We start from the raw sequence: 26,851 nt of genomic DNA on the forward strand, positions 1-26,851 counted from the left end.
AAATATTTTATTTTTCCAAAAGAGTTACACTTAATTTTATTATATCAGAAATGTTGAGTATCATTTTAGAATTGCATTTTTTCTCTTGCACTTGGAATGTAATCCTTACTTTCTTTACAAACAAATGGTATTCATGAGAAATTGTGGCACACTGGCAGTGAGTCATAATGCAAGATGCTAATTCCCATGGTATCTGCAGCAGCTCAGCTCTTCCCTGACATCTCAGGTTCTTGGAGCAGGGGAAATGCTTTCATCTCTGAGAATATAAATAAATGTGTGTCTTGTACCGGGAACCTAGGCAATTCTTCCAGGCCATCCTAATTGAGATGCACTGGATGGTCATGAATTAGATGAAGGCTTGATGGGAAGAAGGCAGCAAAATAAGAAAATCTGCCAGGATTGATTAATTTGACCACACTGAGAGAGAAGAGATAAAAAAAAATGCATTTTCTTCTAGCTCCCAAGGAATGACAAATCATTTATGCTTGGCACTGAGCTTAATGAGAACAAAGATGAAGGGTTTTATTTCTGAAAGAGAAGAGCTCTCCTCACCCTCTCTTCCAATGAGAAGGCTTTTCACAATGCTCATGCCAATAAGCTTGCAGCCATGACAGTCTTTGATAAACCCCGTGTGTGAATTACAGTGTCAAACAATCACCATATCTTGTACTTTCTAGTGTGTGTTTTATGAGCACACAGTTTTGAGTGCTTCTGTATTAGAATGAGTAACTTAAAAAAATACCAAAGTAAAGATTATTCTCAAAGGAAGAATTACATGATTATTTGCATTATAAAATGATTAGTTATGGAAAACATTATAAGAAAGCCAAATTTTTGTGATTTAAAAAATATATCGAAGTAACTTTATATTATGAGTTTGTATTTTGCCTGGATGACAATGTGTTAAAAATGCAAAATCAAATATTTTGCTGCATTTTAATAAAGTTACAAAGGCAATACAATATTTGTGTTTGGAAATGAGCCAATGATTGATTCCTTATTAGAACCATTCTAAGATTACATAAAATTTTTAATATAAAATCTGATATTCTTTATTGGATATAGAATGTGATTTGACATCATTCAAAATATTAAAATGCATTAGATTTGTCATATTAACAAATGCATACTAACAACAGTACATCACCCAATCTAAATAACTTGAAAGTGATTGTCATATCAGTTTACTGAGGTAAAATGAATGAACAAATAGCCCTAATTTTGTGTTTGTTAATCTATTGTATGAAGTACAAATTGAATGCTTTATATAGCAAACAAGACAAATCCTTTTAGGTAGCTACTACTAGTAGTAGTTAATAGCTTGCAGGTGATGGGGTGCAGGCACAGGAAGGTTGAGCTTTTTTCCCCATGAGCACACAATCTAGTAAGTATCATACATATAGGTTCTCAATGGGGGATCATTAAAGCATGAATTAAGCCATGGTGAACAGATCTCCTTGTGGTACTCTAGGCTAATTCTGTAATCTTACCGGCAGAGTATAGGCCAAAGCATAATATATTCTTCCATTTAATGGGTATTGAATGCTGAGGAAAGCTAGATTGCCTGCCAAATGCCTAATAAACTCTTTGGTCTGTCTTTTCAGCAGTTCATCTGCTATGTAGCCTTTCAAAAGTGCTGTATTAATTTAAAAAAGGAGCAATGAAAGTATTGCTAGATATTCATAACTCTATTAAGCTGATGTGATTTAAATAATTGCTTAGGTGATATTGATTAATCTGAGCTTACTTCATTGTCCTGTGTTTATCCTGTAAGCTTAGTCAACAGGTAATGAAGTAGCTAGGTCATGTGATTGGTAAAACCAATGTTTATCAGATTTCCCTATTAGATATTTTTGAAAATACAGTTAAATTATCAGCAATAAAAATAATATTTTGACCATAATAGATAATTTTTAAAGATATAAGTGATATATAAATTCAAGGATTAACCACACTCGCAGTCCATTAAATTTTCTTCTTACTGTACTTATTACATAGTTTTAAATTTTTTATTCTACATTGTTATACCACATCTCAAATACAGTTATCTACTCTTATAAAGTAGAATGTGTGTTCTATTACATGCTCTATTCACTTTATAAGCACAAAAATTGCATGATTTTTATATGGTTATAAACTTTATATAAATCCCAAATCATGCATGTTGTATTTGGAACATGCATTTTTTTTCTTTACTCAATAGTTTTTATTTTACTTCAGATATAGGACTGGATGCTACTTTGTGTACTATACTGTGAGTAATAATTTTGATGATCTTAAAGTGTTTGGTATCACAAATTGTATGTGGAATGCCAATAAAGGCAGGAGAATTTCTATTTCATACTCCGTGAAGTCTTAAGCACACAGAATTGTATACTCAGTGAATATTTGTGAAATAAATAAATAAAGAATTCGTTAGTACCATGAACATCCTTGTTGTATCTTCTCACATATATTTTCAGAGGTTCTTTCAGGTACATGACTAAAACTGAAACTGTTAAGTAGTGATGAAAATAGGATTATCAGTTTTCCTAATAGTCATTTCACAGTGCTCCCCAATGACTATTGCAATTTATTCTCTAACAGAGTGTGGCAATTGCCTGTTCATTACATATACACAATACTTGCTTTTATAGGTTTGTTTTTTTGACCCAGTATTATATTTATCTCACTGTTGTAATGATCTAGCCAGCCACTAATCTACTTTTCCTAATCGCTAGCAGTTTCCTGGCTCCTCAAATGCTTACTAAGCATTAGTTCTTTATTGCTGTCACTTCTTGCATCCAGTCCAAACAGTGCCATTTGACTTCATTTTAATCATAAGAAAATCCTACAGCAGATACTTATGTCACAGAAATACTAGAGCAGCACCACCATCCATGACAATTTAAAGTCTTGATGATATGCAATGTTAGCCATCAAGTGTCCCAGTGTTATGATAAAATATTAACGGAGAACTATTCACTCAAGAGCTCTTAGAATTTTTTTCCTACTTGACACTTTGTCTGCAGTAATTGTAATTAAATGGAGATTACAAGTGCCATGTCTCTGAAAATTGGCCATCTTGTTCATTTGTCACATTTAAGGCATAAATCTGCCATCTAGTTTTGGTAATTGGGAAGTTAATCTTATGTGCTTCGTTGTCAGCACTCAGGTTGACTATGTATCAGTGCTGTTATGTGTTTTAAAACAGCTTTACATTCATTGGATGGGATGTCTGGGATTTTTTTTTTGCAGAATGAATTCATTATGCTAATAGCAATATTATACATCCTTGACAAGATGGGTGACATAAAGAACTTCAAATTTCCGTAACACCTTTACCCCCAAATTAAAAAGGTTAATTTCTCTCTGTCTTTATATTAATGCACCACATGGTATGTGTAAAGAGCCAGGGACAGATGGTTGACAGAATAGATATTTAAGAGAATAAAAGTAGAGAAAGGTTATAGGACTGTAGAAATGAAATGACTGTGGTGGGAAGAGGTGAAGCTGGACAAATAGATGGATTTTCCCTTACCTATGGGCTGGGTTAAGATAACCTAGCTGGGTGTTATTTGATCCATCGGATGCCAGTTTGTACCTGTATTGATTAGTTACTGTGACAAAAGTAACTAAAGAAAGAAGAGTTTCTTTCAGCTCAGAATTTGAAGGTACACTCCATCCTGGCAGCAAGAGTGTGAGGCAGCTGCTCATGCATCTTCTGATGAGAAGCAGAGAACAGTGAATCCTGGTGTTCAGCTTTCTTTCTCTTTTTATTTAGTACTGGACCCCAGCCTAAGGGATGCTACTGCTTACACTGAGGGGGGATCATCCTGCCTCAATTAACCCAATCTAAATAAAATCCCCTTCATGCACCCCCAGAAGTACATTCCCATGGTTATCCTAAATTCAGTAAAGTTGACAGTGAAGAGAGCAATCTCAATACTCTAAAAAAAATCAGGAAACATTTTATATGGACTGAATTCTCTCCAAACATGGCCAAGAACCAGCAGTCAAATGTGTAGCTACTGGGGAAAACTTTAAAAGGGCCTGAAGGATGTGCACTTGATTTTGAGAACGTTATTGCCAAAAGAAATTGCATTCAAATATGAGAGCTAATGAAACAGTACATGGATAAGTAGAACCCACAAGTTATCATTAGTGCTTTCAAGTGTTTTCTTTTCCTTATCAAACACAATTTCATAAGAATTGCTAATGGCTAAAATCTGAACATCATGTAAGCGTTATCAGTCTTTTCCTCAACTGGTTTTCCTGGTTGAGCTATCAAGAAGAATTCATGTACCCACGCTGTATAAAAGAGGAGAGATTACAGTTTATTGATAATATGCTACTTGTTAACCATGACGGGATAATACAATTATGACAGGGGTGAGGCCTAAGAAACACTTAGACGGAAGCTAGAAAGTGGTGGCTGTAACAGATGATTAAGACTGGATGTGATTCCCCACTAGCTTTTAGCCAGTTCCTCCACTAGAGCAACCCAACATGGGGGGTGGAGAGGGAAGCAAACAATTCAATGGGAGTGGAGAGAGAAGAAGAAAGTATGGTGAAAGAACAGACAGATTACACAACTGGAGAATGTTATTTACAGCCTGGCTAAGGAAATGAATGGACATCTTAGTGACTTGATTTTTCAAAGTAGGCCAAATGCTTCAGGGTAAAGAGATTGAAGGGCTGATACCAAGGGCAATTATATGAATTCTTGAGACAGAATTAAGATTTCTTATCAACAAAAAATTCCTGGGAGAAGGATGTGTCAGAACATGGAAAATTTCCAATGTGCTTGTAAGAATTCCCTGAAGACATATGAAAGTTGCTAAGACCTTAATAGAAAGTATTCCATGTAAGGGAGATTTCCATACTGAAGAAATATGACAATGGAGTTGTGTAGCTCCATTCACAACTTCAAGTCAGCAGGATGTTCCATAACTCTCTGATATATATGGAGTTAGTTAATATGCTCAAATTTGGAATCTCTCTTGTGAGGAAGGACATATTATTTCAACTTTCTATATCTTCTTTTCTTGACTCCATTTAAATGTGTATTGAATGCCTTATTAGTTAACTGACATCCTAAATTATAAAACAATATGTGTTACCATCACATGTCAGGGTTCATTGTTACTGGAAAACTAGGCTTCGCTTTTGTGGGTTCTTAGCCTAGTTGATAAAAGATTTTAAAGACACACTCAGATGAAATCTTGAGGACCACTTTATAAGAGTTTGAGAAGAAGACTGCAGGGTAAGCAAGGTATTAAGTCCAGACAGATGCTTGGGAGAAGAGAGGAAGACAGAAGAAGTGCTTTGAAAAGTTATGCCTTTTGAGTTCAGGTCAGCATGGCAATCTACAAGCAACTGGAGGTGATGACTTTCAGAGAAACAGTGAAAAAGCCCAGAGTATCAAGCAAAGAATTCTTATGATTTGGGAGAAATCATAAGAGGCAGAAAAGGAAAAGCTACAGTTTAGAGTTAGAACTCAGAAAAGCAGGCAAGGTCAGCAAAGCAGACCCATAGACAACGACCCCAAGGAGAGGCTCCTGGGATTGTAAATACATTATCTGATTAAGGGGATAATTAATACAGCTCCTTAGTAAATCAACAGGCAAATCAGTTTCCCTGAAGAATCGCCTCCCAGCCAGGTGACTGACAAGGCCAGTTCAAAAAGACAAATGTGTGTATGTAATGTTCTGATGTTTGGGTGTGTAACATCTGAATAATCCAGCCAGGATCAGAAATAGAACTCATATTCCATTCTTCTAAGGGGAAGTAGCCTTCCCTCAATGAGCATTAAAGAAGCCCTGATAAGTCTACTTTTCCATATAGTTAATGGGAGGTAGGTTCCAACATGGAAAGAGCACACATTTGATGGCTCCCAAGCATGCTTAATGCCTGTCTAATTGCTTAACAGTCAGTGTTCTGTACATGGTAGATATTGGTTAGCCCTTACAACACATTGCCAGTGGGCTACATGACTTTTAAGTATTAAAACAGAACAAAACCACCAATGAAAAATTTTGCATTATCTCAAGTAGGCACTAGAATTACAAAAATGGAGGGGGGTTTCGTTCCCATAGTTAATCAGGGTGTGGCATTAACAGGACTTAAATAGCAATTCTGATAGCTATGATATAGATCAGACTTGATTCTCCTACTTAATTTATGCTGTTGACATTAAGTTAAATATTATCTTTTGGTATTTTAGATGAGGTGTTTGTTTTCTGTGATAAAAGCATGAGTGTGGTCACCTTACAAATGAGCTTTTGAGGGTGAGGATACAGTAGACATTGACACTGGATTGTAGAGAGTCCTAGAGTTCTGTTGCACGTATCCTCACATTTCATTCCCTGCCTCTTTAGTCTTCAGATACTTTGGTGCATTTCTATTACTGTTATTCCTGTTCTGTAGGGCAGTGGGTCAAATCCAGGGCCTTACCCATCCTAGGCAAAGGCTCTAATGCCTGAACACTTGCTCTAACCCCTAGCATAATTTAAATGAAGAACTTCTTAAGTCTCCTACCCCCCAACCAAAGTAGGATCCCTTCTTGCACTTAGCAGTTAAACGAGGTCTCATGTCATACATAAAAGTCAGCTGACAACAGAACCCTTTCATCATTCATTCAAGTTCCTGAATTGAATTCTTCTCACTAACCTGGGTCCTGCACCAGCACAGCTCTGATTTCATTGTGTAATTATTTCTGTATTGGAGACATATTCACAAGCACACATTTACTGTGACATCCAGAAACAGAAGTGCCCAGGAAAGGCAATGCATTCTCTTTCCCTCACAAGCCCAAGAGCATTCAATACCACACTGAGAAAAAAAATGACTAAACTGGCTGCAGTAATTAGCAAACCCCTTATCCTGTTTCCCAGCCCCAGTCAGTTTTCTTTGGTGGTCCCTCACAGAGCTCTGTCTAAGCTAAAGGAGTCTTGGATTCTTGCTCTCTTTACATAGTGTCATTACTTGTTTATTCTTGGAAAAAGTGACATTAGGGTCCAAGCTAACTTTCTCTTTCCTGTACATCTCTAGTGTTTGTCTATTTGCAGCTTTTTTTTTCAAGGTTCCAGCTTCATCACTGTGGTCTCCCTTCCCCCAACAGAGGATGAGAGGAAATGGCAATATTTACACTGAGATGGAGAGTTTGGGTACTTGAGTCTCGAGGCTGGATCTGGCCTAGTGGTTCTGGTCAGCTGCACCCAGGTTTTTCAAACACAGTCAGAAAGCAAGTGTGTCTGAAGAGCAGCTTCCACGGTTATGTCCATTTCTTGCTGCTTCCTGCTGTGTCTTGCTCTTTGGAAACATTTTCATAGAGGTCAAAAGCTCTTGGCACCACTGGCCCTTCCCTCTCCTGAATTAATTATTCTTTCTTGGAAGATTATATTGTTTTCAAAACAACCTGATTTTAATATGAAAACACACAGAATGAGTGCTAACAAGGCTTTTGGGGATGTAGTCATTACAGAGAATGTATTACAGCAAGGGAGGTTACATTCTGACAGAGTTTTGTGTTATTTATTTATTTATTTATTTATTTATTTATTTATTTATTTATTTATTTATTTTTGTGTGTATAAGGGAGTTGTTGGGATTTCTGTGCTTAGCTGAAAGTGAAACACTTTTCTTCAATTCTTAAAGCAAATTTCTCTTCCTGGATCTGCTAGGAGACATGATAACCTAAAACGGCTCTGTTCCTGTGTGTTCTCTACCTGGGTCATTAAAGGCAAGTGATGCTTGCAACCTTTGGAACACCACTTCATGTATTAGTGATGAATGGAGGATAGATAAACAGCTGTCCTTGCCTAAAATGTTAGTATTCCATCACTCCTTTGGCTGAAAATACATTTGGGAGCCAGGAGGAACAGCCTTGGTTATGTAAAAGAAAATACACTAGATGAAAAATGAAGTCTTTTAAGCCAATGGTATTGACATTACTCAGGGTGACTTCTATCTCTTAGGTAGAAACAGGACATTCATCAATTGGGGCTTAGGTAATACTTCTCTTGTCAAAATTGGTCCTTTATTTTTCAATTAGTCATTGCAAGTAGACATAGCCAAGCTGAACCCCCATACTTATCAGACTGTGTCTGGTGAATAATATAAGCTACATAAGCATGTGATGATAAGCTACCCAATTCTGTTATCCCACAAGCCAGCCATGGTATGGGATGTGGTAGTAAAAACACATTTTGAACTAGATTCTGGTAAGCTGCAATCTGTTCTTATTAAATAGGCACTGTCATCCTACTTGTCCTTACAAGTTCCACACCTGTGAGCTGTTGGTCCCCTAGAGAGTGCCCTATGGATCTTACATGGAAAATATATGCCAGCCTGTTGTGGCAATGTTCTTGAGACAGAAATAGCTACAGAATCTGGTGACATATAAGACCCTATTGGATCCTCAGGTTTGGAATGCCATTTAGATCTCTATTTTCCTGTTCATAGACTATAAAGCTCCTGTTTCCAAATTAATAAGCATGTCTTGAGTAACACCCAATTCACCCATAAAAATTGTTTGTAACAATGCTTATGCCAACTAAAGTTTTTAGTGGAATAAGGATAGCAGTAGTTAATACCCCACATGTAAATAGCCATATTTGGAGTCTGGACTCTATATTAGGATAGTTCTCATATAATAGACTGCTCCTAAGATAGATAAGAAAACTCAACTTTTCTGTCTTCCATGAGGTTTTTGAACACACACATATGTTCACATACATGGCATTGTGTGGAATGCTGTAAGTTAATTTCAGCTATATCAGAAAATTATAGATATTTTACTAGTAAAAAATATCATTCTAGTTATTTCTTTCTTAGGATAAAGACTGTACCAATTTATATGCAATTTTCCTCTTAGTCAATGAATATAAGAACGTGTGTGCTGATAACTTTTCTCTATATAAATGAGGAATTACTCTGTATGTTACTGTTTAAAAAATTCTCTTAAATATCTTTGTATTGCAGTATACACAGTGGTTTTGTTTTTCAATAGTGCTTTATTTTGGGCACCCTTCATGTTCTATCTAACAATTCATGTTGATTAAATGTCCAACTTTTTCTTTTCATTGGCTAGGAACATGGGTCTTATGAGTACAGATTTGCTAACTCTTATTTTCCACATATCACTTCTAATCAAAACTTTGACATGCTCTTATTTGGAGACTACAAGGTCTTTTTTCTAGTTTGCAAAATGTCAGATTAGAAAATATTTTAGGCTTGGAGTGCCAAAAAGATTCTGCCCCAGCTACTCAAGTCCTCCATCACACTATAAAAGCAGCCATTAGGCAATATATAAATTGATGAACACAGCTAAGTTTCAATAAAATCTTCAAAAATTGGCCACAGGCTTGATTGAAGGGGCAGGAGTCTGCAATCAGAGCAACACCTGAGAACAACCATTTGGTTGATGAGTTTGTGTAGACATGGTGCCCTTTGTTGGCAATGATTGTATCTTCTGTTCTCTTCCATGTTTATACAAACTGATATATGCCTGTTGAATCAAGGAATTAATTCACAAAGAGGTTCAAAGTCAAACAATTATTTTACCATTTGCGGTTTCCAAATATGAGCCTGGTTGTTTTGTATCTGAAGATACTTATATCGATTTCTAGATAATTATGTTTCTTTCTCATGTGCATCTAAGGTGGTGTACATATTCTAAAGTTACTATGTTACTATTGATAATTAATTTTTATCGAACAGTGTAAGAAAAATTCTGTAACAAAGCCATGGTTATGCTTGTACTTGAAATCTTGTTTTCTTGCTGTAAAATCCCAGAATGCCATGACTATATTGCTGGTTCCATGGAAAGTTTCTTCTTATAATGTATCTAAATTGCCTTTTGATCATAAAAATTAATTAATAATAACTGCTAAAATTGCTGTCTTTTTAGGATTGGAGGAAGCTTTTGTATTTAAATCATTATTTTATGAACTATATATGTATGGGGATATGTTATGTTGAAGAAATAAGACCTAAATCAGGAAGTAGTATTTTCTGATGGTCAGTATTTGTTCTTCCTACCCCTCTTACAACTATGACATATTGAAAATGTCTAAAATATGTTATGCACTTCAGGAAAATGATACATCGTGGATTTGATTTCTTCTAACTGCATAAGAAACATGGTAAAGCCCTTAAAACATCTATAAATGACAATGAAAGAAAAACTGAGGTAGGCAGGATAGATGCATGTTCTCATTCCTGACAGAGGAGATTTCTAGCTCCTATCCCCAATGCCCTCATACGGTAACTTTGGCATCGAATGTCAAAAGTCTCTTAGTTTAATTGCATTCTTTCTGATAATCTTCATTAATTTTCCAGATTCCCATTATTGCTCAAGTCTATGTCATTAGCCTTACACTGGTGTCAGGAAGGCTCTCTCCTGCCTCTGGCATCCAATCACGTCACTTCCTTAGTTATAGAAAAGTATTTCAACAACCAGGGGACTGATGGTCCCGAAATCTTTACTTTCTCACTGGCCACACTTCTCCCTGAGATAAGCTACAAGCAAAAAATTGAAAAGAGCATTGGTGAAGGTGATTAGTTCAGATTAAGAGCACTCCTCATAGCTGGTGGGACCTGGCCATCCATTTGGTTGGCCTTCCAGGCACTGGTTTTGTGGAGTATCAAAAGCCACGTTTCATTTATGCAGTTTTAGAAAGATCACATAACTTTGGAAGCATTCAGAGTGTAGGTCTAACTATGAATAAAGCAGCCAAACACCATACTGGCCTCTAGAATTATATTAGACTCTGCTGGTATTGTTGCATTATTTTGTAACTTGCCCTACTTCTCACAGCCACAATTCAAAAACAGGTTAACTCCAGATCACAGCCTTTTAACATTATGTCGTAATGCACCATTTCAAATGGTTGATACCATAACAGGCATCATATTAAGAGTGATCACTGGATCACTATGCCCAACATCATATAAAACTGTCCAAGAGAATAAGCATTATATTTTATGGACAGTTCCCTCCCCGTGTAAAGTTAAATACCTTATAAATGGTAACTGTTATGTTACCGATTCAAATATGCTCCCAGGCACATTAGGAACTGTCTTCTTAATTTACTAAGTAAGGTGCTAAAAACAGCTGATTTCATTAATAATGTTATAAAACAGAAGGTGAAGTGTGCAATAACATATCTGTACCATAGCCCAGGAGAAAAATAGTTCTTGTTTTCTCTTTTTAGAAAATCCAGTTCAGGGATGGCAGCTCTCAATGGTGGATGGAAAGCTAGAAGTATAAGGAATCTATTCTGGTTTTGCATGTGAGGCCTCTCCTTATTGTCAGTTTTATTTTAACTCCCTTCAGGCTGGGTCTGTCCTTTTCTCAGCCTAAAAGGGAGAGGGAAGCAAGAAAAGTCCTGGAACCTTTGTTTCTATGTAATTGACATGACAGACGATGGGCTCTTGCAGGGCTCCGCATAGCAGTTGGTTATTAAGGACAGGAAGGACCCGTGGGAGCAATTGTTTTTGGTCTCTCTTCTTATCAAGTCTGGAACAATCTTTCACTGACTATATTCATGCCACAAGAGCACAGTCAATATTAAATTCCACTCAGAGAAAAATCTCACACAGAAACAGCTGTGCTCAATATACAACCACTTTTTACTGGCAAATTGCTGGAAGTGGAAAAGTTTTCGTTCTTTTTTTGTATGTGTTTATTCTCGATAGTGATAGCATGAAAGCTGCCATTTGTAAATAAGGGAAGCCTGGTTTTAAACAGAACTGACTAATATCTGCAATGGCAGTATTCAGCCCTACAGAATCTTAGAAAACCAAATTAGCTTCTCTTGGAAACGCACACACACATGTATCAAAGGAAATATTTTCAAGTGTTCTAGTCTCAATTTTTTCCCACCTCAAATGTAGGCTGAATTGGGATCTTTTCATGCCTGCATTGTGGTTGACACGAAGCCCAGGGTAGGGCAGTACTGTATACCATTCAGGGACATGCAGATGTGAATTTACTAATATTTGTATCTATTAAGACTGGGGCTGTAGATGACAAATCAGGTTCTTGAAAAACAGAAAATACCCACCCATTAGTATTGTTGGATTCAACAGTTATGTCACAGAAACTTGGTAACTAAGTTAATTCTCTGAGGAAATTGTGTTCTTTGCCATTTATATTCATTTTATTCTAGTGCCAGAGACTGTTCAATGGCTAGAGAATGTAGAAAGAATCCTCAAAATTTACAGGAGAATACCAACAATGTAGCACAGTGCAGAAGTCTGTCTCAGGCAGAAATATATAAAAATTGGGGGATACAGAAATGATTACAGACAGGCACCATTGCATCAACAAAGATTGGCTTTCCCTACGAATGCAAATACATCTTCAGCAGTGGCCTAGGCCTTGGGGAGATGAAATCTCTGCTTTCTGCCTACTGAAGAAGGGCTTTCCTGCCTCCCTGTTTGTACTTGTGAATGTGGCATCCACATGATGCTGCGTGCTTGATTAAAGAAAGGTAAAATCTGAGCCCTGTGCCCTAGGGTCTTGTAGTGACTGTAGATTCATTCTAATGGAAATTGTAAACTGTGAAGCTTTCCACCCTCACATTTCTTGAAATATTTTTTCCTCATTAAAGTTTTTCTCAGCCAGAGATTGTGGATTACATTTCTGTTATGCAGGGCAGCCTCTTTCTCTATTCTGTTTCATTCTCTCCTTCTCCCTCTGTCTCTCCTCTCTGTCATTGGAATCTGCTAATGCTTGATGCTCAATGGATATTTAATAGCTTTCTCTTGAATGTATGTGTTGTGTTCAAAGTCATTCTTGCACACACTGAAGAGGACAGACTGAGCCCTGATGAACACCACTGGCCAATCTCTCTTGGTCACCTCAACTCTGTAATCTGTACTCTTTGGTTACAGTTGTTCAACCAGTTACTAATCTAACTAATTGTAACCTGTTGAACAACTGAACCCAAAGGGTGCAAAGTTGGAAACATTTCATTGAGAAGTCAGCTGGGGACAATGGAAGCTCGGCCAATCCCCTTCAGTTTGGAGAGGGGCGGACTGCTTCTCCAGCACGAGCCACGCCCTGCGGTGCCTCTGAATGCCCATCCAGTGGTGATGCTGTGTAAGTCTGCATGTATCATCTGTTCTTCTGATAAGGGTTATATGAAGTGTAAGCTACTTCCTCTAGAGAGAGTGCTACTAGTCATGTGTTTAAAACTGTATGAAAATCACCAAGGCTATGAGAATAAAGGTCTTGGAAAAATAAGGCACAACCCTTTTATTGGTACTTGTGCCTCAAGGCTGATGTGAGCTACCCCAAAGGTTGCAAGAAATGTGATGTGAAACATGTCTTTGGAGTTAATGCAACCAAGTTCATTTATGGTAAGGAGCAGTAGGCTTTCCTTTCATTTTTTTCTAGTGCTTTTTACCAAAATATGTTTCTTCAAGATGTGGCTCAGTGAGTAGAGTGCCTGCCTGGTATGCATGTGTAAGCTTGATCCCTGTACATGAACTAGGCATAGTGGTACATGCTGCAATCCTAGAACTCAAGAGGTAGAAACAGGAGGATCTGTGGTGCAGGGTCACCCTCAGCTACACACGAGATAACCAAGAACCCTACCAGAAAAACAAAGCCAAAGCCTTTCTTGGTCTTGGTGATCACAAATATTCGATCACACAATATTTGTAAAACTTTATGCTAGAACTAGTGCATGTTTTTCCAGTTATTTTCCTAGAAAGGTTCCTGGGGACATTCCTACCTCATAGCCCAGTAACAAGGAAAAAATAGTGCTCTGAGTGATTCCAAGGGACAAACAAGATAGTGTTTCTTTTTTATACTGCCTTCTAGGAAGCTCACTGTTCACATGGATGTCTGTACAATAGATTTTAAGTGGAAAATGGCTTTCATTTTCTTCATCCCTACCATACTCATATAGAGATTATGCAGCTTATAAATATAAACTAAGTGAAAAATCACTAACTGAAGTTCCTGTGGTTATACTAATGACTCTACCCTCTACCTTTTTACATCCCCCACTACAGCAGAAGCAGAGGTACTGAGACAAGGGACATCATAACACCTGATGGTTAATGATTATATATAATCCCAGAGAAAAACGAAGAAGCAAAGACCATATTGGGGGTTATTCTGTGCTGTGTTAAGGACTTTGTGTTCATCATGAAACTGGGAAGAAGGCCAAGTAGTTATGTGACTAAGTCAGGTGCTAGATACTGAATGGATATTAAGCACACAAGAGACAAAGTGGATACATTTACCCGAAAATACAAACCAGGCAGGAGAGGTCTGTTGTCATGGTCTAGGTAGAACACATGATTGGAGCTAGGTTGTGGTGTTGAGACTACAGCAAATGGGTCACTGAAAGAGAAGTCATAGGTTATTGATAGTTTTGGAGGTTGATGTTGTGGATTTTGAAGGTAGGAAGAAAAGTCCACATCTGAAGAACTTGCTGGTTGGGAAATCTAGATGCCAAGTGAGCGAAACAAATTTAAAACTGTAAATAAATGTATATCCCTATGTATCTATGAGCTTGTTCTCTTTTATCATGGATGGTGTATTTTTAAATATCAGCATGCCTAGGGCATCTACTTGTGCTCTTTTTTCCCTCCTTTATCATTTTAGTATGTAATGAATATAAATTGTGAAGATATGATCATTTTTGTGTAATCCCCACAAAGTGGCATTGTTACCTAATTTTGAATTGAAAACACAATAACACAATGACTAAACAATTTTTATTAAGCTTGTTTGGCATTGTATATAAAAAGGGAAATGAAAATTAGAGATTGCCTGGCAGCCCAAATTTGTGGTGTTGGTAAAACGATGTACTGTCACAAAAATATTTCCTTAGGTTTCCAACTACTGGAGACCTTTTTTAACTTACATTAACTGTTTGCAGTTAATTTGTTTCATTTCAAACCAGAAACCATGTGATCATTTACCCCTGACTCCTGAATGTTATTTTTGTTCTCCTGTTAAGTTTCTAGATATTTCCAGTGTGGCAACAATAGAATTTAGTGATGCTTATGCAATCAATGTCTTTAGTTGGTGTATGGCCATTTGTCACCAGGGATTCCCACAAAGCATCGATTAGAATTTCAATCCACTATCAGATTCAGTCTGTCTATACATGCTAAAGGTATCTGCACCAGGCTGTCAGATCAATACTCTATAGGTCTTGTGTAGAAACAGCTATTTAAAATTCTCTTAGGAGGTAGACTGTCTAAATTGGATCGAACTAGTAGGTGGTAATTGAAATGAGATAGACACTGTTAATTGGCATTGATATAGCCATGGGAAGATTTTGTTTAAAAAAAATGCTTTGGGATCAAGTTTGGAAAGGGTAGAGATATAAATTTTCCCTTGTTCTATCAGAAACATTGCAGAAGCCTGGCTATAGACCAGGTTCTACTGACTCATGCGTTAAGCCATCCCTCCCACTGAGTCTCCCTCTTTTTGTTGAGCTCAGTGTAGACACCCCCAGACAGCAAAATTACCACTGTGGAGACAAGGGTTACCACCCTCGAACACTCAAGTTCACCTGTGTTTGGAAGCAGGCATCTGGTTCCGTATGCTGCATGCACTTCAAGTTTCATCTCAGGCTACCTTTCCTTATTGTTTTTTCTTGTCTTTTAATTTCACCGTTTGCTTCTTCTTCTAGTCTCTTCTCTTTTCTCTCACTGTTAATCTCTTCCCTTTTCACTTCCAGACAAGGGCTTCTTAAACAGCCCAAATTGACTTAAACTCAAGGTCCCCCTGCCTTAGTTCAGGAGTGCTGGATCACAGGCAAGCACCACAATGCCTGACTTCTATGACATCTTTCTAATACCTACAGATAAGAAAATACATGCCCTTTTAAGAAGGACCCGAGGTCCAGAAAGCTCTGGGTTTTTGGCACCTTTGTATATAATACTGAAAGGTGATGCCAGGAGAGTTCATCCTTTTCATTTTACTTTTACATATTTGCTACATTAGCAGTGACTTCCAGCTATGAAGCCAGAGTTTATTGTTATGTTTGATGTGTTAAATCTTTAATTAACATGCACTTCTGGTTCTTATTCCTCCTTATCTCTTCATTCTGTGTTCCAAGTACTTAAATGTTGTTATGAACCTATGAGGACTTATAGTCTAAAGGCTATAGATTATTTGGGAAATGCCAGAAGTGAATGGGTTTAGAAATTAAGCATCTTGCAGGTCAGTGTTGGTGTATGCCTTTAACCCCATCACTTAGAAAGTACATCTCTGTGAGTTTGAGTTCAGCCTCGTCTACATAGTGAGTTCCAGGACAGCCAGGGCTATGCCAAGAAATCCTATCTTGAAAATTCAAACACAAATAAATAAATAATAAAATAAAAAAGAAAAATGCAAAGATAAGAATATCAGGATCTCAAATAATCAAAGCCCTTGACATTGAAAGCTTTTCTGTTCTGCTTGAGCAGAAGGAAGGGAAGATGTGTTAACGAACATGTTCCAAGTTCACCATGTATCCAGCAAGCTAACCAAGCATTTGAAGGGCTGTTAGACCCAAGTGCAAGTGAATCCACTAATGAGGAAGCTGCCACCATGCTTCTCCAGGTTCCAGAGACAAAGAAGTCATATTTTTCAGCCTTATAAATATGCTCAGTAATGATCGTCTGTGTAATGAAGGGGGTCCTTGCTGAGGAATGCTTGGTGACAGAGATGCTGGTCTTCAGGAGTGCTTCTTTGAGGTTATGAGAGTATGACTGCATTTGTTGTGTTCTATGGATACTTTCTTTGGGACTCTAAAGGAAATCCCATTTTTAAATGATTTGTTAAATAAATAAAAACTAAATCCAAAAACATCTCTAGGCACCATATGTGAAATAATATTTTTCTTTTTTACAGCCATTTGGTGTTTTCAGGCAACAGGAATTCAGTTCACTGTTTTGGTACTTGAGAGTGAGCATACAAGTGTGTTCTGTCTGTTTCTTTCTTTGACTCTTCTTATTTGTAAGTAGTCTTAAGAGGGTCCAAGTCAGAGAGTATTCTACAACACAGTGAAAATTTCTTACCCACCTTATGTAAAATCTAGGGCCTCATATAATCACTGTGTGGTCTCCTTAAAGGTAGGTAAGGCCATCTCCCTTATCTCCAGAACATACTCAGGTACACCCAGCCAACCACTCACTCAGTGTTGAAAAACCTTGGCAGATTTTCTCCTTCTTCAATTGCCTCATATCCAGCTGCTCTACTACAGTCTCCACATCAGAGAATAGTTACTCTAAGAAGTCTGTAGAGAAAATTAAAATCCTTGTATAATGGGTTAAACACTCTGGGTACCTTTTTAAAAATTTTAATGTTTGCAATATGTGACTCTATTTTTCTATTTAAGTAGATCTGACTTCTGTCTAGAATAAGGCTCCTCCAAAGAAGGGCAGCTGTAATTAATTTTCATGATCGTTGTTCTAAAGCTGATGTCTATATGCTTCCAACATTTGTTCTTGCACAGGATCAGTAGTCACAGATAAGAAAGTGTTTTGTACTTGGTGGAAATGACAGTCATTCCTCTGAACAGTTCAGCGGGGTTTTTTATTCTTGCTTCTAGGGCAAAGCAGCATATTACACCTCAGATCTGTGTCTCTCTATATATTGTTAATTTTCCTCAAGTATATGATCCCAACTCATCAGGATAAGAGAGATCATAGTAACAAATTCTTAACATCTAGGAAATCTTATGATAACCTTACATTCAGTTTCTACTGTGTAAATGTATCAGTCATGTGGCAAGGGAAGTACATAGTCACTGCTTGTCTTCTGATATTAAAATTAAAGTGTTCATGTGTTTACTATTTCTTTTGTTGGGCATGCATATTCATTCAACAGGTATTCAATGAAGGTTGAGAAAAGGCAGTGTTCTGAGCACTTTGGAGGGATTTAATGATGTGTGGAGTCCAATTATCCTAGTTGGAGAACTTACAAAAAAGAAGGAAACCAGACATGTGCAAGGTTAGCAATAGCATATCACTAAGGGATGAAGATCTTTTAAAAGATGCCACCAAGAGCTTCAGTATTTTTCTCTGTTGTATCAACTTTTGATGACTTCTCATCTAACTGTTGCTGTGAAGGTGCTTGTGTGTTTTTTAATTTACTCTTCTCTCATATGTTGCATCCTGACTGCAGTTTCCCCTCCCTCTAATTCTTCCAGTCCCTCCCCAACACAAGATGCCTATATTTTTATTTTATTTTTTATTTTATTTTATTTTTTTGAGAAAGGGTTTCTCTGTGTTGTCCTGGCTGCCTTGGAACTCATTGTGTAGACCATGCTGGCCTTGAATTCACTTTATAACCCAGGCTGACCTGGAACACACAGTGATCTGCCTGCCTCTGTCTCCTGAGGGCTAAGATGTGCATTTCTGATGAGTCCTAGCATGACCACTATTTACCAGTGCCATGTGTCACTCACCGTGACTACCATTTCCTTCTGTCTTCTCACACCTTTCACTCAATTTACTCCACAGTGCAGAGCCATGTTCTCATACTATACAATATAGTATTACATCATACTATTGCTTATTGCTGGTCTCCTTCCACTAGAATGTGAGCTCCATGTGAGGCAGGATGTATTACTCAGAGACGTATTCTTAGAACAAGCACCTGACTGTGGTGGGCAGTTGATGGACAACCGTTGAGTGAACTCATCAAATGAAAGGAGCTCTCAAAAGTCTGGACAGACGGCTTGTGTTGAAACATGTCTCAAGTGCCCTTGGCTACAGCATCTCAGATAGTTCATTTTAAGCTTTTCCTGGCTCATAGAAACCTGTTGCCAAGTGTCTTTGGGAGGAAGGAAATGTATAATGCATGGAAATCCTCAACACCAGTACTCAAAAATGCATGTTGATTCTTTGAAACTGTCACTTTTCTGTATAATTGCACTTGATTTCTAGCTTTTTAAAAAAGAGACATTACTAAGAGCCTTAATACTTAACAGTTCCTAAAATAATGCTTTTACAGTTTGAGCTTAAGTGAATTTGAAAGAGTCAGCAAAATGTAAGCTGAAATCAGATTCACAGGGATAAAAAAGCAAATGGACACCATTTTCAGACATGTCCTCATATCATGTACCCTGAGGAATTTCTGCTGCTTGGTTCTTTCAGTTGACAGATCTGGGGAACAAAGTCTACACATATTTATATATACATATGCAAATATGTAAATGTATGCAGGGAGTCACTGGAACAAAGTCTATACATATTTATACTCACATATGCAAATATGTAAATGTATGCAGGGAGTCACTGGAGCACAAACAAGAGTGAATTGGCCACTGCCTGGGTGTAATCTACAGGGTAATTAAAGAAACAATTTAGTCATTTTGACAAACTGCATATCTTCTAAGAGCTATGTGAAGAGACAACATTGAGTGACAGAGCAATAAAAGACAATTCCTGCCTTGGGGGAGCAACTCTATTGTCCTCTGAGAAGAGTTGCTGAGCATTGAGAGCTCATTGAATAGGATAATTAGAAGAAAACTCTGGGAATGATAGTCCTGCAGTTGTGTTTGAAAACTCACTGGAGCCTGGATTCATGCTCAAACACACACACACACACACACACACACACACACACACACACACACACACAATGTATGTATGTATGCATGTATAAGAGTTAGGCATGGATTTTAGCTGACTACTGAATTTTGAAGGAAATGATGACCCAGGAACTTAGATACCTTGAGTATTTCCAGATAGGTAATATTGGAGTAAATATAAATTAGTACAACTCCAGTTCCATAACTAAGAAGTTGGACTTTAGTTTGAAAGCAATATGAAAAAGGTGATGGCTCAAGGTGTAAGATGCATGCTGTGTAAACATGAGGACCTGAGTTCATATCTTTAATACCAACATGAAAAATTTTTCTCTAACCCCTGTGCTGGAGAATGGAAGGGCAGAGACAGACAGATCCTGAAGTGATTTGGTAGCTATCCAGTCTAGCTAAAATGGTGAACTCCAGTTTCCTTAAGAGATCTTGTCTGGAAATTTAAACTGGAGAAGCAATTGTGGAAGACACCCCAACATTAATCTCTGGCATCCATACTTTCCTACACGGATGAGTGCACCAGCACACACACATGTAAGTACATGCATCACATGCTCACACAAAAGGAAGTAATGTGTCTTTGAGCATCACTGTTGCCTCTAAGTCACAAAGCTGTTCCCCTCTCCATAGTTACAGAGAAGATAGCTGAACACACTTGGGGAAAACTCATTTATAGGAGCTAAGGAGGGGACTTAGCCCCTATTAATAGATAGAGCACTTGTATGCAGGGTTTACTATACTTGTATAGTAGATAGAGCACTTACCATACAAGCCTGACAACCTGAGTTTGTATCTCCCAAGATACAGTAGTGCAAATATCTGTAATCCTAGACCTCTTATGGAATGGGCAGAGACAGATGAATCAAAAATTGCCTAAAAGTACAGGAAAGACCCTGAGTATTAGTTAGTTTTCCTTTCTTTGATGAAACACCACAATCACGGAAATTTCTAGAAGGTTTATTTGGGTTTATAGTTCAAGAGCATTACAGTCTGTAATAGTGGAGGTAGCAGGAAATAGGCATGGTACCTGGGGTGACAGACACTTAGGGTTGAGATCCTTAAGTGCAAGTACAAAGCAGAGAAAGAAGAGAGAGAACACTGGGAATGGTGTAACTTCAAAGTCAGTTTCCAATTACATGCTTCCTCCAGTAAGGCCACACCTCCTAAACCTACCCAAACAGTGCCCTCAACTGGCAAGTAAATATTCAAATATTTGAGCCTATGAGAGGCATTCTGGTTCAAACTACCACACCCTGTCTCAAGGTAGAAGATGAAGACTGATACCAGAGTTGTCCTGTGATTTCTGTATGTGTGCAGTGGCTTCCATGTACTCATATCACACACACACACACACACACACACACACACACACACACACACACACACACACACACAAGAATTATAAAATAATATTTAGTAAATGTCCCTCAAAACCAGAGCATGCAGTTTATCACTTGCTTTAATCAATTTACAAAGTTCTTTTAAATCCTTCCACACAAATTTATTAGGCAAATATTGTGCCACATATCTAAGGGCCAGGTAGTTAATGCATAAAGCTGCTTGGCCACAGGAGCTAAGTCCTACTGAGGCAGTTAACCAAGAATCCTCTAGATGGGGAATAGCAGTTCACACCTGTAATGCTGGTATTGAAGACACTTAGAAGAAGAAAAGCTTTCTGAGTTCCCCACATCCATGGCCAGACAACCCAGTTGTCTTTTGTGCTGCTCAAATGCCTGGCTCCTCTGCAGCAGCCTCTTCAGCCTCCCTGCAGGTGCGCAACAGAGCCTCAGCAATTAGCTCCACTCATCCAACTGACTTAGCCAGTCACTTCCACCTGTGCAGCATCCTGGGGAATAAACTCTTTGTCCATCCTGTACTGCTTTATCTGCATCAGGGCAGTGAGCTCTTTCTCCAGCCCCCGACCCACCTTCTCCATGCCCTGGAAATGTCTCTTTTATGCGCCTCAGCCATAGCCCTCTCTGTGACATGCATAGACTACCACAGTCAGGAGTCCAAGGGCTAGTCCATAGGAGTCCCTGACCTTCCTATCTGGCCTTGGTGATTTAGGGCATCAGATTGACACCGCCCCCAATACACACACACACACACACACACACACACACACACACACACAGTACTTGCAGCCTTCTAGACATGGCAGTCATATGCCCACTGTTGCTTCCAACCAACCCATTAAGCACTGAATTAACAATTTGTGATTTGTAGGAACACAAGTTTATAGGGATGCAAAGTCTACCTGGATACTGCTCCTCAGAAATCCTTGCAAGGCAGAAGTGGTATTGCATGTGAAGGCAGAGAGAGGAGAGGAGTGATAGTTTGAGCCAGCCTGAGCCACATAACCAAGTTCTAGGGTAGGCTGGGTCACACAGTAAAACATTTTCTCAAACTAACAGATGACATGCAGACTAATCAACCAACCAACAATGGTAGGACCCTGCTCCCACCCCCAAGCCTTTGCCTTGCTTCTGAAGCAGCTCACACTGTATTTCATAAATCTCTAACTTTGCTCCGTGAGTGCTGGTGAGAGGAGCAGCTAATGTTGCACACCCAGAATCAGAAGCCCAACACTGTCTCAAGGCTTCTTACAGGAGTATAGCCTATTTTTCTAATCCCAGACAAGGCTGGGGCATCTTTTCCTTGTTTCTTTTAATTCCCTTGCCATTTGATTTTTCTACTATGTAATTTACCTTTAATTATGAGTTGTTTTGCTTCATTTAATAGTTGTCCCGTGGATGAATGTTTCACCTTCTCAACAAGATTAAACTAAAATGTTTCTAAGATCTGGGCTCACTGTACAGTTCCAGGACAGATTGTGAAAACCACAGACACTGACTTCCCTTAAGCAGTTCTCATCTTCTTCCTGGCAGAGCAGTCCAATCTCTGTGTATCTTCTTCCTCTAGACTGCATCTTCCACACAAGGACACACACACAGAGAGTCACTGGGAATTTGCAAATGGAGCATCAAGGCTTATAATCAAAAGAAGCCTTTAAACTAAAAGTTTTAATCTTAAAATTTTTGAAAGAAACTCCTGAGTGACCAACATATTTGGAAATGGAAGTCGGTGTGTTGCACTGGGTAAGGGATGCTACCACATTCGGTGCTGGAGAAACGTCTGCCTTAGTTTGGTGAATACATCTGTCTGTTTTTTGAAGTTTGTCTCTCTTGAGTATGAATTCAAACACTACCTGCCTCTGAGCAGCCCAGGCGTGTATCAGTCTTTGCATCATCAACTTTGTGTATCTTCCTTCCATGCCCCAATAACTCACCCACCTTTTCTAAACAGGCATTCTTTTGGATGGACCTGCTTCTTTATTTGGTCTATGTGTGTAGCATGTTCACTACAGCAGACACATGGAGGCTAGACGTCAACTTGGAGAAGAGGGTTCTTTCCCTCCATCATATGCCCTTTGGGGTTAAAACTCAGATTGTCAGGCATGGCTTCAACATCTTTACCTGCTGAACCACCAGTCCAGAACACATTTTTTTTATTAGTTCAAATTAGGAACAAGCTTGCTTCAGATGTCAATCCCTTTTCCCTCTCCCTTCCCTCCCCCCAACATCCCACCTGCCCCTAACCATCCCCCCTCCACTCCCCAGGCAGGGTAAGGCTCTCAAAAGGGGCTCCCCAAAGTCTACCACATCATCCTGGGCCAGGCCTAGGCCCTTCCCCATGCCGGAACGCATTTTTATTTATTTATTTTTTTGCATTAAGTGCTTTATATCTCAATCCATAGATTGTTCTAGACTTGTTGAATGTGAGATTCTTTGTTGTGGAATATTAGTTGAAGATGTTTTACATTTGTTTATGCTGTGGATCATTTGTTTTAATGATGAAAAGATGTGTTGCATTTTTTTTATGTTTCATTTGTTAAAGTCCGTGAACCTGTGTTACTTTGCCTGTCCAAGACACCTGGTTAGTCCAATAAAGAACTGGATGGCCAATAGCTAGGCAGGAGAAAGGATAGGCGGGGCTGACAGGCTGAGAGAATAAATAGGAGAAGCCTGGGAAGAGAAGATCAAAGAGCAAGAAAATGAGAAGTAGAGGAGAACATCAGGGGCTAGCCACCCAGCTACACAACAAGCCACATAGTAAGAAGGAAAGAAAGGTAAGAAAGGTATATGGAATAGAGAAAGATAAAAGCCCAGAGGCAAAAGGTAGACAGTATAATTCATGTCAAAAAACCTGGCTAGAAACAAGCCATGCTAATGCCGGGCATTCCTAAGTTAGAATAAGAAGATTCTATGTAATTATTGGGGAGCTGGGTGATGGGCCCTGGAGAGACTTAAGAGAAATAAAACCCTACAATTCTTTCCCTTTATCTGTTTACTGAAAAATCTACCACTAACCCAAACCTCTTTGAAATTGTAAAGAATCTAAGAAACAAAATCAGAGAAAACTATTTCTTCTTGTGCTGTGGTGTGTGCGTGCATGCATGCACGCACTCATGTGTGTGTTTGAGTGTGTGTGTATCTGTGTCTCTGTGTGTGTTCAGTGTATGATGTATTTGCATGTGTGTGTGTGTGTGTGTGTGTGTGTGTGTGTGTGTGTGTGTTCACATGTGCACAGATGTGTGTGCAGTGTGTTTGCACATGTGACAATCAGAGGACAACCTGGGTTTGAACAAGTACTCTTGTTCACTGGTGTATATGTAAGACAAGTTGGTCCAGGTATTCTTCTATCACTACCTACCTTCTTAAAGTAGGAGTACTGGGATGGTGGCCACACCTGTGCCTGGTTCTATAGGTGTACTTAGTATTCAAACCGGTCCTTGAATTCATGCATTAAGCACTTCCTCCACTGTGCTATCTCCCTAGCCCACACTTTCCCTTGCTGGCTCAGCAAACCCATTGCATCTTGTCACACACCAGTTGTTTGCCAACACCATGCTTGCTCCTCGGTCATCTTCAGGCTATTTTTCAGAATAAAACCTAATGTATTTTTTTAATAAGAACTTTAATAGTTTTGCCACCTTTGTGTTTGAGCATTGTATCCTCACCACTCTTGCCCCCAACCACTCTAAATCCTCCAGGGTGACAACCCTGCTTCATGATCTTTTCTTTAATTACTATTGTTACATGCATATATGTAGGTACACGTGTATATATACATGTATGTATAAAATCTGAGTTAATTTAGCTTTGCTTATATACACAAGTATCCATGATGACCATTTGGGATTGGGTGGGCTACTCTGTCTGTAGACCAGGCTGGCCTCAAACTCATGTAGCTCCATCTGCATCTGCCTCACAAGTGGTGGGATTAAAGGCATGTGACACATGGCCCAACCCAATTATCTTTCTGAAATGTTACTTTGTTTTTAATTATGTGTATAAGTGGGCATCTCTCTGTGTGTATATGTGCACCTATGAGTGTAGGTTCCTGTAGTGTACATAAAAGGACACTGGATACCCTGGATCTAGAGTTAGTTCCAGGTGGCTGTGAGCTGCTGGATGTGGCTGCTGGCAGCAGAACTTTCGAGTCTCCTGCAAGAGCAGTATGAATTTTTGATGAGTGAGCAGCATCTCCAACCGGAGTCCACTTATTTTTGAAGTGAACAGTGAATCCATATAAGAGTTCTTACTCATCTATTTCATTAAACTTTGCAAACTTTCACAATTTCCACTTTAGATTGGTTTAGTTTCATTTGGAAGCAAATAAATCTAATATTTTATCTATCTGCTGTCTTGGTTATTTGTTTGATTTTGTTTTTGTTGGCTTCATTTTGTAATCAAATTCAATTTGTAACCCAAAGAGGTAAATTAAAAACAATAGTGAAAGACATTGCAACTTTAAAGAGTTTTCATATAAACTGTATGACAATTAGAGTTGTTTTAGAAAAAAAAAGGGACATTTGAGTGGTAACAATGCATTGTGGGTTCATTTTACTCAGGAAAATCTTATGAATCAGAGACTACATAAATGGTACTTTATTCTTAGGTTTATTAAAATTAAGTATTTGGATGTGTTGTAAATATTAAAATTGGAACTAACTGGATGACTCTGAGGCCCATTAATTCTCTTGCTCTGCAGTTTATAATATTTCTTGAAATACCCTGCATCCTTAGCTACCATTTTCTTATTAAGAATATCTGTAACAGTCACAAAACTCATAAGATACTGAGATGGGTTAGCAGAAAATAGCAGTGGAGACACACACACACACACACACACACACACACACACACACACACACACACACACACACACGCATGCTCAGATTCACACACACACACCGTAAACACAAATAAATATAATTTTTAAAACAAAACCACAAAATCAGACCTACTCTATATGATACTTTAAAATTGCTTCTCGAACTGTTACAGGATTTTCATTTACTCTAACATGGAACTTGAGGGTTTAGTAAATTCATTCTTCATAGTTCCTGGACCATTTGTTCCGGGCCTGGCTTTCATTCTTCTCACTCCAAAACTTTCATTTCTTGCCTCTGGGTAAAGAGAATGGTAAATGCTACTGGGCCACTTGCAAAGGGGAAGAGATAGCCTTTGTGTTGTTGTGACTTGTAGTGCCTCTAATGACTGGTTGGGACGTGACTGGTGTATGACTATCCATTAGCTTATCTTTTATTATGTTATTTATTCAGCATATATTATTGAATAGCTGCTTGGTCCAGAAATTGTTTATTTACCTATGTTCTAAACTTGTGATCACTTTTTATCATTTTTTATCATTTATTATTTAATATAGTGCTTCTATTATGCTGTCTTTCATTCCCTTTGGGTTTTAGCAGACTAGCATGAGGATCGTGCGATTACACTGTAGAATCAGAAGGCTTATACTAAACATCAACTCTAGTCATAATGACCTTATACAAGTTAATACACTTCATTGTGTCACATTCATCTTTCAATGGGTACAAGAATGCTACCTCATTTTCTGCAAAGTAATGGGGAAATACACAAATAGTATGTTGCATTGTGCTCAACAGGCAGGAAAGCATGTGACAGTTGTCATTTGCTGTTGTTGATAAACCCAGTGCTCGTCTAGTTGAGTTTTCTAATCTTTTGAAAATAACTTACATGGCAAATACCTATTAAATGTACTCAGAGTTAACTTGGAGAATGAGAGAGACACCACCAACTGACCTGTGTATCAAAAACAAAAGCCCTGAAATTGGCAGTGGTGATTGGAGCATATGCTCAGAATGCCTTCTAGAATATGTTTGTCACTCTGTCTGAAATGTGATGAGTGTCACTAATGCCATCTCTCTTTCTCTTTTAGGTAAGTACATCCTCATTTTTGAAGGTCTTTGCTGATGG

The 26,851-nt window shown here is 38.4% G+C and overlaps 1 protein-coding gene and 1 non-coding gene across 3 annotated transcripts in view; both read left to right on the plus strand.

Annotated features, from left to right (window-relative positions):
- Positions 1–26,851, plus strand: part of Pde4d (phosphodiesterase 4D) — a 1,264,694-nt gene that overhangs the window by 639,071 nt on the left and 598,772 nt on the right. The gene's annotated exons all lie outside the window — the stretch shown is intronic.
- On the plus strand, positions 12,866–12,945 carry Mir582 (microRNA mir-582). Its single transcript, NR_105254.1, has one exon. It is a non-coding gene; the product is annotated as a microRNA mir-582 (primary transcript).

Source organism: Cricetulus griseus, chromosome 2 (assembly GCF_003668045.3).
Source record: "Cricetulus griseus strain 17A/GY chromosome 2, alternate assembly CriGri-PICRH-1.0, whole genome shotgun sequence".
Lineage (NCBI taxonomy): Eukaryota > Metazoa > Chordata > Mammalia > Rodentia > Cricetidae > Cricetulus > Cricetulus griseus.